The sequence below is a fragment of the Triticum dicoccoides genome, chromosome 1B, assembly GCF_002162155.2.
Source record: "Triticum dicoccoides isolate Atlit2015 ecotype Zavitan chromosome 1B, WEW_v2.0, whole genome shotgun sequence".
NCBI lineage: Eukaryota > Viridiplantae > Streptophyta > Magnoliopsida > Poales > Poaceae > Triticum > Triticum dicoccoides.
In genome coordinates this window covers 469,422,203-469,435,607 of record NC_041381.1, presented here as the reverse complement: position 1 = coordinate 469,435,607, position 13,405 = coordinate 469,422,203, and positions in this window count along the sequence as shown.

Below are 13,405 nucleotides of genomic sequence, written 5' to 3'. Positions count from 1 at the left end.
GGGAATCACCTTCCTTCGGATTGCTACAACAAATAAACCAGGTCTATCAAATGGTGGCCGCATTATCGACGATCGCATGATGGTTCGGTCAGTTTCCGTACACAGTTCGGCGAACGCCGCATCCGGAACTCGGAACGACCTGTGAATCCAGGCTTTGCCACGCCTTTATTGCATTACGCCGACGACCTGCATCGATATCGACTTTGGCGCCAGGCCATATTTCTTTCACTACTCACTTTGCATAAATTATTTATTATGCAACATTTTTTTAATTCCTATTATTACTATTTTCCCCGGTCTGCACTATTTTTTGTGCACAGGAAAATGATCCAGCCGGACTATATCCTTTGACGTCACCTCGGCTGGACGGGGGGCTTCGTCAACACTTCATTACCCCATGCCGGGGACTTCGGCATCACTCTACCGTCCTGCATTGACCGTGCTATGTCACCACTTCGGAGTGCCGAGCTCCTTGCTCCGCCACCTCGGGACCGGCTTGGGGGATGGAACCTTGTCCCGCATCAAGCTCGGACCGCGTCGTCAATACCGAACACATTAACCAGCTAAGTTGCCTTCATGCTCAAAGTTTTAAATTTCTAACTTGTGTTCGGTTCGACCTAGAATTATACTTTTTTGTAAAAAAGTTGCTTGTAAAAACTTTTTCCTTGTCGAAACTTTGTTCGCACACACTTGACGCGCTACCCGCGCTCATTATACTTGGGGGCTTCTTTAACAGAAGCTTATTAATACGGGCTTTATGCCCAACACATGTGTCACACTTCTGTATGTACCTTTTATTCACCATTATATGCATTGATATGACTTAAGTTTTGGCCAAGCTGGGTTGCCTGGCTCCTGTGCTTACCCCTATGTTCCCGATTGTTCGGCTAGGTGGTAAAGGGAGCACCTCTGCGATTGTTACTGCCGGGTCAGCCGGATGTGTACCTCAGACTGGGTGAAGCCGAAAGCTAGCGTTCTTAAGGGAATACTCGGTCGGTGAACTAAAAGATGATTTCTTACCTATTTATTTACCTGCCCCCAGATGTTTTTCTGCTCTTTTCGCAGTCCGGACATGCACTTTAGGGCATGCCTCCTAGGGAAAGGAACCCCTAACGGAACTATTCTCCCTGGAAGATGTTTCTTACTAACCATGTAATATAACATAACTAGTTGGGCACTTGTCTGATAAAGCACTAATGACCCCTACGCCTGGTCTCCACGCATGCCCCGGTTTTTATAACCGCGAGGGTATTCGGAAACACTCCGGACTATTGGGTCCAGAGGTTGAAGCGAAAAGGTCCGCTACGACAAACGATCTACAATCCGGCTAGAAGGCATTCTACATGTGACCTTACATTTTATAGTCAAATTTTACCCGAGTCGCTTGGGGGCTCTTATATTTATTTGAGCCGTTTCATACTAAGTGTTTTTCTTCTTGGTCGTTGCAAAGTTAAAGCATGGCAGAAGCACTTTTTTCTAAAGTCCAATTTTCGGATCGGCACCGAACACTTGATCTTGTTCGGACGTCATGTTTTTACTGACGTTTTTTGGTTTTCAAAGCTTATGGAACTTTTAACTATTTGTGTGTTTTCAGCACAAGTCTCGCAGTGCAACGCCGGACACCTTTAGATATTCGGCAAAAACATTCTCGGATATTGCTATATATGCATCAGCTTCGAATTGTGTCTTCGGTCAATAGTTGGGTTGCCCGGCTCCCGCGCTTGCCTCCTACGTTCCGCTTTGTTCGGCTAGGTGTGCAAAGGGAGAACCACTGCGATTGTGCTTCCAGCTCGCATGGTCAAGCACCTCAGTGGAGAAAGCCGAAAACTGACTGTCACAATAGGTGTAAACTGGTCAGCGATCCGATGACTATATTAAATGACGGGCCATTCATAACATTGGCCGAAGTGTTTATGGCTTGACCTCGACTGTCGCCGAACACTACCGGGGGCTAGTAACTTCCCCCCCAAACTAAATCCTCAATATTTGGCTCTTCCATTAGAGCTGAGGTTTCATGATCATGCTTAGCATGACAACCCAAAGAAAGGAACCGATAGCGGGACTATTTTCTTTGGAAGATATTTCTTCTGTTAAACAATAATATAACATGTCTCTCCGCGTACCTTTGTTTATAAAACCATATGGCCAGATTGCCTTGTTTGTTGTAAATCTTTGCCCTCATAAAGGCTTTATAAAGTAGGACAAACATTCCTTGGCTATTGGCCGAGGAGGTGGAAGCCGATGGTCAGTCAACAAAGTTTTGTACAATGCGGATCTGAGCATTAATGACGTAAAGTACTTGGATACATAGAGTCATTACACATAATTTGTGATTTTACTATGGATATCGATCCTTAATTCGGCCTCCCGTGCCCGCATTAAGGCTCAGGGGCTACTGGGCTTCGGGCTTATTATTTACAAATATTAAAGGGGCACATCAATCCCCTGATCTGGTGTTGCCACCCGACCAGTGTCTCGGGGGCTACTGCATTGCTTGTTATATGCAGAAAATCTTAAGTGCAATACAATTTCCGAGGAGATTTTGATCCTCAGGTTGGTCGGCTGCACCCAACCTGAGTCTCGAGGACTGAGCACGCTGCTTTTTGTGTCCCGAAGTATTCTGCCGAGCTAGGACTTGATCCTCAGACCAATTTTTGCAAATCAACCTTAGTCTCAGCGACTACGGGGATCAGCGGTCTTATGTCATCCTTCAGGTGCATCTCGGGTTTTAGACCGATACATACCTTGAGGGCTACTGGCTATATATCTCGTTAGAGAATAAATTGCATCAATAAAAAACATTGACCAAAAATCAGCCCATGACCAAGGTGCTTAACCACCTCGGAAGCAGTTCGACATATAGCTCGGATGCAAGTGGCTGGCTCCTTAGAGGGAATTTCCGGCATTAAGCTCGGTTAAACTCCTTCAAACTTCTTTGAACCAAGGTGATTTATGACACCTCGGATAAAGTCCGGCATTGTAGCTCGGATACATAGTCCGGCGTTGGAGCTCGGATACAGTCCAGCGTTGGAGCTCGGATACATAGTCCAGCGTTAGAGCTGGGAAGCAGTCCGGCATTGGTACTCGGCTGCAAAAGATACCTCGAATGCAGTCCGGCGTTGGAGCTCGGACGCAAGAGGACGTTGCCGCCCGGGAACAACTTCAAACCTGGGGTGTGGCATAAAAATAACAAGGCATTGATAAAGGCCGGAAACTTAAAGGGGCTCCTCGGATACCCGACGTATAAAATCGTCGAATGCATTTCGGCGATCCTCAAGATCGAAGATGAGAAGATTTGTTGAACCAGTTTTCAAGACCGGCAACCGAAGATGAAGAACAGTTCGGAAGAATCAAGGAGCGTCCCTAACTTGAAGACCGGGGGGCTACTGACGGTGTCCTGGACTAGGGGGTACTCACCACGTCGTCTCCCGATCAGTTGGATTGTGCCGAGGACCCCCATGGCCGTATACTCATGGGCCAGTCCGGACAGCTGCCGCATACAAGGAAGAATCAACAAGACTTGGCGATCAAGACAAGGACTCCTCCCCCACCGGCGTATTCGGCTAGGACTCTTGTTATCCTAGGCCTCTGGTGCATTATATAAACCGGGGCCAGGCTAGTCGATAGAGATATACAACAACAATCATACCATAGGGTAGCTTTTAGGGTTTAGCCTCTACGATCTCGTGGTAGATCTACTCTTGTACTACCCATATCATCAATATTAATCAAGCAGGACGTAGGGTTTTACCTCCATCGAGAGGGCCCAAACCTGGCTAAAACATCATGTCCCTTGCCTCCTGTTACCATTGATCCTAAGACACACTGCTTGGGACCCCCTACCCGAGATCCGCCGGTTTTGACACCGACAGTAGGTCACATTTTCTGTCATACATGTACATCCATGATGATTTTATGACAGAATCAAGATAGTCATACCTGTGCTGTCATAGAAGTGTTCCATGACATTACCAAAATTATCATCATGGAAGTGTCCACTTCCATGACGATAAATCGCGCATCATAGAAGTGCTTTCGTCATGGGTGACCAACACATGGCATCCACCGTAATGGCTCGCTGTTAAGCTATGGTGTCTGGTTTTGGATCTGATAACTCGTTAACAGCCCCGAGCAATGGGGATTTTCCACGTGTAAAATCATCTTTGGCTGGACGAAACACGTGTCGGCTGACCATTGGGACAGATGCCATCCACTCATTGGACCGAAGGCGCCTATGATACGTTGACACGTGGCATGGACCAATAGAGGCCCATTCCTGTGAAAAGGCTGGCCCGTTTGACTTGGTCAAAAGGTGGCGGGCCAGCCCACGGAAAGCCTGTTAACGGCCTGTTCGCATATAGTCCATTTACAGCCCGCAAACCCAGGGCCCGTTATGACCTATCCAAATTAGGCCTAGTAGCATCATCTAGGCCGTCCAATATGATTCCAGCCCGTTTTAACTTCCGGCCCATGTATGGCCCATGATGTCTTTCGGCCCGTATGAGGCCCTTTGGAACTCTTGGCCCATTAACGGCCCGTGGTGAAACTGGCCCGTAATGAACAGTGTATCACTTTATTCCCATTAACGGCCCATTGTTCCATTGGGCCGTTTCCAGCCCATGTTATCTTTCGGCCTTCTCAGGGCCCATTTATTCTTGGGCTCATTTCCATCATTCGGTTACTTATGGCCCATTACTGTAATTTTCTATTTGTGAGCCAAATTCAGCCTGTGGTTACAGTCGGCCCGTTTGTGGCCCGTTAATATGTTGGGCTGTTTTCATAGCGTCATCAAATTCGGCCGATTAACGACGGCCTGTTATGGTCGGCCCATGAACGGACAATTCCAACTCTAGCCCGTTTACGGCCATAATGCGGTCTGTTATTCGCCCATGTTTGGCCAATCGATCATACGGCCCGTAGAAGGCCCATTGATGATATGGCCCGTAGAAGGCCCATTGTGTCTATGACCTGTAGAAGGCCCATTGTTTCTACGCCCTGTAGAAGGCCCGTTGTTTCTATGGCCCATTGTTTCTATGGCCCATATGAGGCCCAGTGTCACTACAGTAAATATGTAGCCCATGGTTATTGTGGCCTAGTTTTAAAAAATAGGTTATTGTGGCCACTACCAAACCGCGGAAAAAGAACTGCACTAAATACAAGCAAACAAATAAACAAGACAACAAGGAAATAAATAAGCAAGCAACTTACGCTAGGATATCACGGCTATTACACATATTACATCCACTGGGCAACAAAGTTTGCCACTAGTGTAAATATAGGGAACAAAGCAGCATTCATATACACCGGTTATTAAAGTTGGCGACCAGTGCAAATAAACGCCATAGCAAAATAAGTCGAGAACTGAAACCACTTCAGAACATCTCAAGAAACAATATCCTGGGTACCCATAATGTTGGCAAGATGCTTAGCAAGCTTATTAACTTTCTCTTGTTTGGCGCTTAAATCCTCTAGCGCTTGTTGTTGCACCAGAAAGTATGCATCTGAATTCTGCAAGGACTTCCTCAGTCCTTCAGCTTCCTGTTGCAGCACATCTGATCGATGTCTTTCAACTTGAAGTTGAGACTCAAGAAGACGAACTGATTCAGGCAGTGAGTTCGAAGAGCTTGTGCCAGCAGTAGTGGCCAGTAACTCGAACACTACATCAAGATATGACTTTTGGGTTCTCTCACTATCGTCAAGATAGTTTTTATCAACTTTCTTGGAGACCAACAGGGATGTCTCACTATCTTGAACCTTATCTGCATTACTTCCTTTACCATTGCATAACAGGGTACTGTTCTCCAATATTTTATCCGCATTCTAAAAGAGAAACAAGCAGACACATCACATGTTTACCATGTTGTATATGAAACTCATTTTGGTAAATCAGTTCAGTAGTAAAGTGGACAGGATAACAACATGAAACAAACATATATCTATGTACCATGGTGACTTTATGGTCTATATCATTCTAGTTTTTGTTGCCAAATCAAGATAGAGACACAGTTCAAATAATATTTGTTCAAGAGAAAGCAGAATAGACAGAATATAAGTGTGAGAAACTATAGAGCAATAACAACACTTGTAATGTGCATGACATGAGAACATAACTATTTATTCAATTGAAACTGAAATCAACATAGAGCAAGTTACAACAGCAACCCAGTTAAAGAAACAGGTTTAAAACATACCTGTTGCGCCATTGGAGTTTCAATTCCATCCTTCAAATTAGAAAATAGTTGGTATGAGTAAATACAGTGATGCAAGAGCAAAGGAGTATGAACCATAGCTACAGAACCTGACCTGAGAACAATTCTTCCTCTCCTTTAAGCGTTGAGTTGGGATTCAGAGTGGTGGTCCTCGTGCTTTGGGCACTGTAGTTCCCTTACTAACTGCTCTGTGGTGGAGACGGTGATGTGTCAACTGGAACTGGGTTACTATCTGCTGGGGTTGGGGTTAAAAGGGGTGTAGCTTGTTCTCTGTCTAACTGGGTAGGGGTACAATCTGCGAGAGCCTGGGTTATGTGTGGCCGGGTTGGTTCTTGGGCAAGTACAACCGTGGTTCTATCTACATCAACTGGTAGCACTATTTTTTTCTGAAGACCATGTTGTTACTCCCTTAGATACTGCCATCACCCTCTCCAATTCAAATTGGTGATAAACAAGAAAAGTAATTGAATGTACAAACATTGTATGATAGACAGGTGCAATGGAAAGTAGGGAATAAAAGAAGGCATGAAATAATTCACATTTATATTGTCTAACCAAATAGGATAGCATGACACAATTTCACATATACGACGGCTAACTAAACAGGATAGCATCACACAATTTCAAATTATGATGGCTAACTAAAAAAGATGGAAAGACATAGTTCAAAATATGATGATTATGTAAACATGATGACATAATATAACTATATAATATGTTTATTAAATAGGTTGGCATGCCATAATTAACATACATGTTGCCTATGGAAACATGATAACATGATATAATTCATGGATAGAATGACATAATTCAAAATATGATGACTGTAAACACTAAACAGGATGAGATGATATAACTATATGATGTCTTTATTAAATGGGTTGCCATGCCATAATTCAGATAGATGCTGTGTATGTAAACATGATTGCATGATATAATTCAAATATATGATTTATATAGTAAGCAAGTAAGCAGATGGCAATCCATATATATGATGTAAAAACTAAACAATGCAAGATAACATGCATGACATGGGTAATATAACCCTGCCAAGTTTGAGCATAGACCTCAGGGGGGAAATAGGACTGGTCATCAGTCTCTGAATCCTCCTTTGAGGAGCTCTCTGTAACTAGCAAGATGTCTGCTTCAGCAGGTAGCATTTTCTGCTCTGAATACCTTGTTTTCACTCTAGATACTTCCATCACCACTTGAAATGGCTGATGCACAGGAAGAGTAGGTGAATATACAAACATTGTTGACAAACAGAACACATAATACAAAAAAGTGATAGCATGATATAATTCACATACATGATGATTGGCTAAACAGCATGGCATTGCATAATTCACATATATAATGCATTCGCAACAAGATAGCATTGCATAATTCACATATATAATGTCTTGCAACAAGATGGCAGTGCATAATTCACATATATGGTAATTAGACACTAAACATGTGGAATTCACACAAAGCATGTCTAAACTAATCAAAAGACATAGCAATGCAAGACACCATACGCACGATATGAGCAACATAACCCGGCCAAGTTAGAGCATACACCTTGGGGGGGGGGATAGGAGTGGTCATCTATCTCTGAAACCTCCTCCGAGGAGCTATCCGTAACTAGCGAGATATGCGCTTTGTCATATAGCATAGTCTGCTCTGCAGACCTTGTTTTCACTCCAGAATTTTCCATCACCGTGTCAAATGGCTGATGCACACGAAGAGTAGTTGAATGTACTAACATTGTTGACGAATGTAATACGTAACGAAAAAAAGGATGTCCTGATATAATTCACATATAAGATGACACAGGATGGCATTGCAAAATCCACATATATGATGCCTGGCTAAACAATATGACGTTGCATAATTCATATAAACGATGAATAAACTAAACAGATGGCAGTCACACAAAGCATGTCTAAACTAAGCAAATGACATATTTGATGTATAAAGTAAGCAATGCAAGGCACCATATGCATGATACAACCAACATCAGCATGCTAAGTTAGAGCGAAGACCTCAGGGGGTAAATAGGAGTGGTCTTCTCCTTCTGAATCCCCCTCAGAACAGATATTTTCCTCTCAATTACTATCCGAAATGGGTGGAGGGTGGGCTGCCTTTGTGCCTACCATGGAGCGACGTTTGCATGAAATTTTATTGCCACGCGAGGATCATCTCTTTTGCTCTACATGTTCAGTTCCATTGTGTACAATAACTAACATGCATAGGAATAAAACATAGTGAGATTATGTAAGGAGTGCATGCAGAAATCCAGAGTGATGGTAGCAACCTGTGGATATACCCAAAACCAATGATAGCAGGCAGATAATGGCTTCAGTTAAAAAATACATATAATGGCTTCTTTACTGTTTGTTTCCCACCCAACATGAAACTCATAGTAGACACCAGAGATTAACCAGATAATAGATAGATAGTATTGATTGCTGACCTAATATGTACCCCACAACCATTTAAAAACTCAAGTTTTAGCATTAGTTTGGACCTGACTCAGAGTCTAATAGGTGAACACGATGATAAAGTAGCATGTCATCATATTAAGCGATGCATAACGTAAGCAGACACGAAAGAGTGCATCCTCTCTTGTGGACCCGTGTAGTCCTCAAGGTCATCTGCTCAGTTGATGATGGTAATGCAGTTGTCGTGGCAGCCGGCGGCGGGGAAGAAGATCTGAGGCGGCGAAAGACAGTCTGGAGAGCGGATCCCTGCTGTGGTGAACCCTTCTGTCGTTGGAGCAGCTGAGTTGAGGTGGAACACACTGCAACAGGAGCAAGACAAACCACACTAGGTTTTCTTTGACACATATCTATAACAAAAGTAATTGTGTAAGGGCTTGTTTGAATTTAAGGATTCTAACAATGCAGGGATAGGAAATAGACAGGAATAGGATAGGAATGCACGTGCAAAACAGAGAATTTAAAAACACATGATTTTTGCCAATCTGGGTGTTTGATTCACAAGAATTGGAAGATCATAGGATGCAAAGAAGCATGGTGAGATTAAGTCAAACCACAAGAAAATGTATGGTTATAATGCTATTATGTTACTATCTCTTAGTCTTGTGCTTCATGGATAGGAATTTGAAAAGGAGGACAAGTGGAAATTAATATTCCTACGAGTTTTCTTTCAAGGAGACAGTAAAGGAACAAATCCTACAATTTTCCTTTGCTCCATTCCTTTAAACCAAATTCATGAATAGTAGTACCATAGGAAACTTTCCAATTCCTATGTTTTTCCTTCACTTTTCCTTTCAAGCACTGGTGATTCTAGTAGGAAGGCTTGACCAAGGAAAATCCTACACTAAAAAAATGTTTTTGTGCTACTTCTATACTTTGGACCCAGACCACTGCCCTACTAGCTCAACTCCGAGGCCCATCGACAAATGCACAGCTCGAACATGCAGAGATAAATAATGATGGCATTCAAGAGAGTCCATCACAGATAGCTAAGTTCCTGGTACCTCACTGCTTGTCATATAGTAGGATAAAATAACCGTATTTCAGGTTACTACGTGTGCTCAGTGGACAATATATATAACATGTAGAGTAAAAAAGAGATGCAACAAGTGTACAACCTCTTTGGCGAAGCCATGTCGATCTCAACGTGATTGGGTTGGTCGATGAGGATGCTCTGGCGGACTTGGCTGTCGGAGGAGGGGAAGAAGATCTTAGGCATCTGGAGATGGAGCCCGGGGTACTGCTCCGCTGTGATGGAGGGTTTCGTTGTTGGAGCAGATCCGGTGAGAAGCAGGACAAGAGAAACAATGTTAACCTGAGTGGAATTCTAATAGCATCTCCAATAGATGATGTAAAATACATAACCACAAAGAGCTAGACGTAAAATACATCAGCAGCTCATCTCTGAACTTAACTGTCGAAACTGTATTTAACTGTCAAAACTGAACTTAACTGTCGAAACTGAATTTTGTTGTCGAAACTGAATTGTACTATCGAAACTGAACGCACTAGTGGTAGAAAAGCAGTAGCAGCAGCGCGTGCGAGAGCCGGGGCAGCTGGTCGTGTAGCAGCATCAGGTGAGGCTACACGTCAGTGGACTGAGGTTTTCATCTCTGGTCAGTCGATTTTCCAGTCGTTGCATACGAAATCAAGGGCATGCAGTTCATCTTCAACCTCCACCCCCCTGAGCCGCCAGCCACCATCGGCCAAACACCCGCCCCCCGCCGCCCATGGCCGGAGGTGCGCCGCCCCGAAACCACTCCCCACTGCCGGTCCGCCGCCGCCCCGGCCATCCCTCTAGGCCCCCCATGGCGAGCTTTTTCTTTGGCAATCCCCAAGCCACCGCCCACCACCGCCCACATCCTGAACCCTAAGATAGATAGTGGGGTACCTCTCCGGTGAGCCCCCTCCCCGCTGCGGCTGGTTCTTCCTTAACTCCAGCAAGCCCCCCCACCCCCTAAAAATCGACTGACCCAAAAGTCGATTCAGTCAACTAATGTGTAGCTAAATCGGAGCAGCATCACAAGCAAGAGCAAGAGCGACAGCAAGAGCAAGAGAAATAGCAAGAGCAGACCAGGCAGGGGACCGAGAGGAAGAGCAGAGCAGCAGCGCGAGTGAGAGGTAAAGGAGCAGTAGATCCTACTGATGTTGACATCGCCGCCGGGGGAGCGACGCCATGGAGGAAGTGGCCGGTGATGCCGCCGTGGATGGAGCCACGCCGTCTCGGCTCGGGACCGAGCGCCGGCAGCACCATGAGATCGAATCAAGAATAAAATGCGGCGATTAGTGTACAACCTATTTGGTGGCGCTGATTAGGCCGCAGCTTCATCCGAGGAAACAGTGATGATGCTGCTCTTCCGGTGGTGCAGGTGAAGACGACGGTGTGGGAATGGAGGTGGCGCGAAAGACGAGGGGAACATCAAGGAAACTCCTTGGAGGTGGATGATGGGGTGGCTGAACCGGAGGGACGACGAGATCGACGATGGATCCTCATCTGGTACGGTGGATGAGGGATGTCGAGGTGTTGCTGTGGACGACGTCGTCGGGGAAGAGGCTCCGGCTGGGTGGCGGACAAAGGAGGGTGTGGGGCTTCACGGGTTTTTGCGGCCTCAGTGTACGAATGGGTGAGCGGATGGTATGGGAGTGGGGAACCATGGCTTAGGGACGCGCTTGTCCGTAATGTGGGGTAAGTTACAAAAGTACCACCACCGATTTGAGCTAGGAGGTTCTTTCGGTTCAGGAGTATCACAGGCATTTCGCGTGTCGGGATTTCACAGGAGATGGGAGTTTTCACGCGTGTTATAATTTTGGAACAGCAAGGCACGAGTTGAGATGGAGGGAGTTGTTGGAGCACAACGAGAAAAGGGTATATCTTAAATATTTCGGGGTAACAAGGCTCGGGTTGAAATTTCCGTACAAGCCGAACGTGTATTGTACCAAATCAATTCACACTACAAATGTCATACAAAACTATGAATTCATGTTATGTTCAATGAAAATATTTCGCAACGTGTATAATGCATGCAACCTGCTACTCAAATGAAGGTTTTAGTGCATTCGAAGCGTACATATTACCACTTCAATATGAACTAAATTTGAATTTGTTTCTCTATTTGAATAAGATCTACAATAATGGTTGTTGTGAAGTCAAACCATTTGAATTCGTTTCTCTATTTTCATAAGATCTACAATCATCATTATTGTCAAGTTAAACCATCATTTGTGTATTATCTTCAAAGCACACCACATGATTACTCTCGAGTTAGATATGAACTATGTGTACTATATGAACTCGAACTTGATTTTTTGAATCCACTTTATGTTGATTTCAAATCACAGTACATTTCAAGCTCTAGCTAGATCTTCATAATCTAAACCATGTCTCATATGTATAATGTGTTTATCACATAATGTATGGTGCCCCGCCCCCTACGGCTACGAGTATTTAGATGTGAGTTGCAAACACCACACATTACCCCAAATTCAAATAAAATGTGAGATTGTTCGATATATAGTATTGTTTAGATTGTTCGATATTTAGTTGTAAGCTGCAAACGCCACACATTATCACAAATTCAAATAAAATGTGAGATTGTTCGATGTATAGTATGGTTTAGATTGTTCGACATTTAGATGTGAGTTGCAAACGCCATGCATTATCACATTATGGTATAACATGTGCAAAACCACGGCACGCGTGTCACCACTATATTCATGCATGCATATGTTTATAACACTATGATCTCCTATTCAAATATATGAATCCACTTTCGTATCAAATTATGATCTTTATTAGTCTCTTACACCCACACAATCCTCTAACCTTTGTAGCTAGCACTAACTTTCTCTTGTGCATGCACACGCCCTCCTCGCCCTCCCCCTCCCTCAGCATTCTATCCATCGGGCACATTCATTTTTTTAATTTGTTCTCCCACAGTCACCACAACTCCTTTCCGACACACACCGATCGATAAACCTCTTCACCGATGTCTGCCTACAACATACACATGCACCTTCCATCTCCTCCTTTCTATGTCCATGCCTCGTGTCTCTCATACGGTCCCACACACGTGTAAACTCTCACACTCCTCCCCCTATCTAGCTAGTAGCTCGGCCTCTCGCACCACATCCTAGCTCCATTCTCTCTGCCTATCCGTCTCGCTGGGCCTTATTTGCCTCTAACAAATGGATGTACACCGACCGATCTCCCACTATACATATAGCTAGCTAGGTCCTTATAACTCGTTTTGCCCCACACGTCGATCGATCTACCTCATTAGTTATGTCTCTCGCTTCCTCCGACAAACAACAATTGATCTATCGATCTAGTTAGGTTTGCTTACCAAACACATGGTTCCCCTTCATCATACATGCATGTGTCTCGACAGATCTATCACGCACAGGCACACACAGAAACACATCCCCACTCTTATTGATAATATTGCAGTTATACCCTGAGTTTGTCTAGTAGGCCTCTCCCACTATCTTCGAGAAGCAAATCCATCACCCATCCAGCACTCCACCCCCTCCCTCTCTCTCTCATCTCTCTCTCTCTCTCTCGCTCTCTCTCTCTCTGTCCCATCATATTTCCCGTCCTTCAGTTATGTATGGATGTTGACCGATCTCCCTCAAGACATAGCTGGGTCTCTCCTTCTCAACACATATATGAGTCATTCTACCTCTCTAGTTAGGCCTCTGCCACCCCCTCCCCCC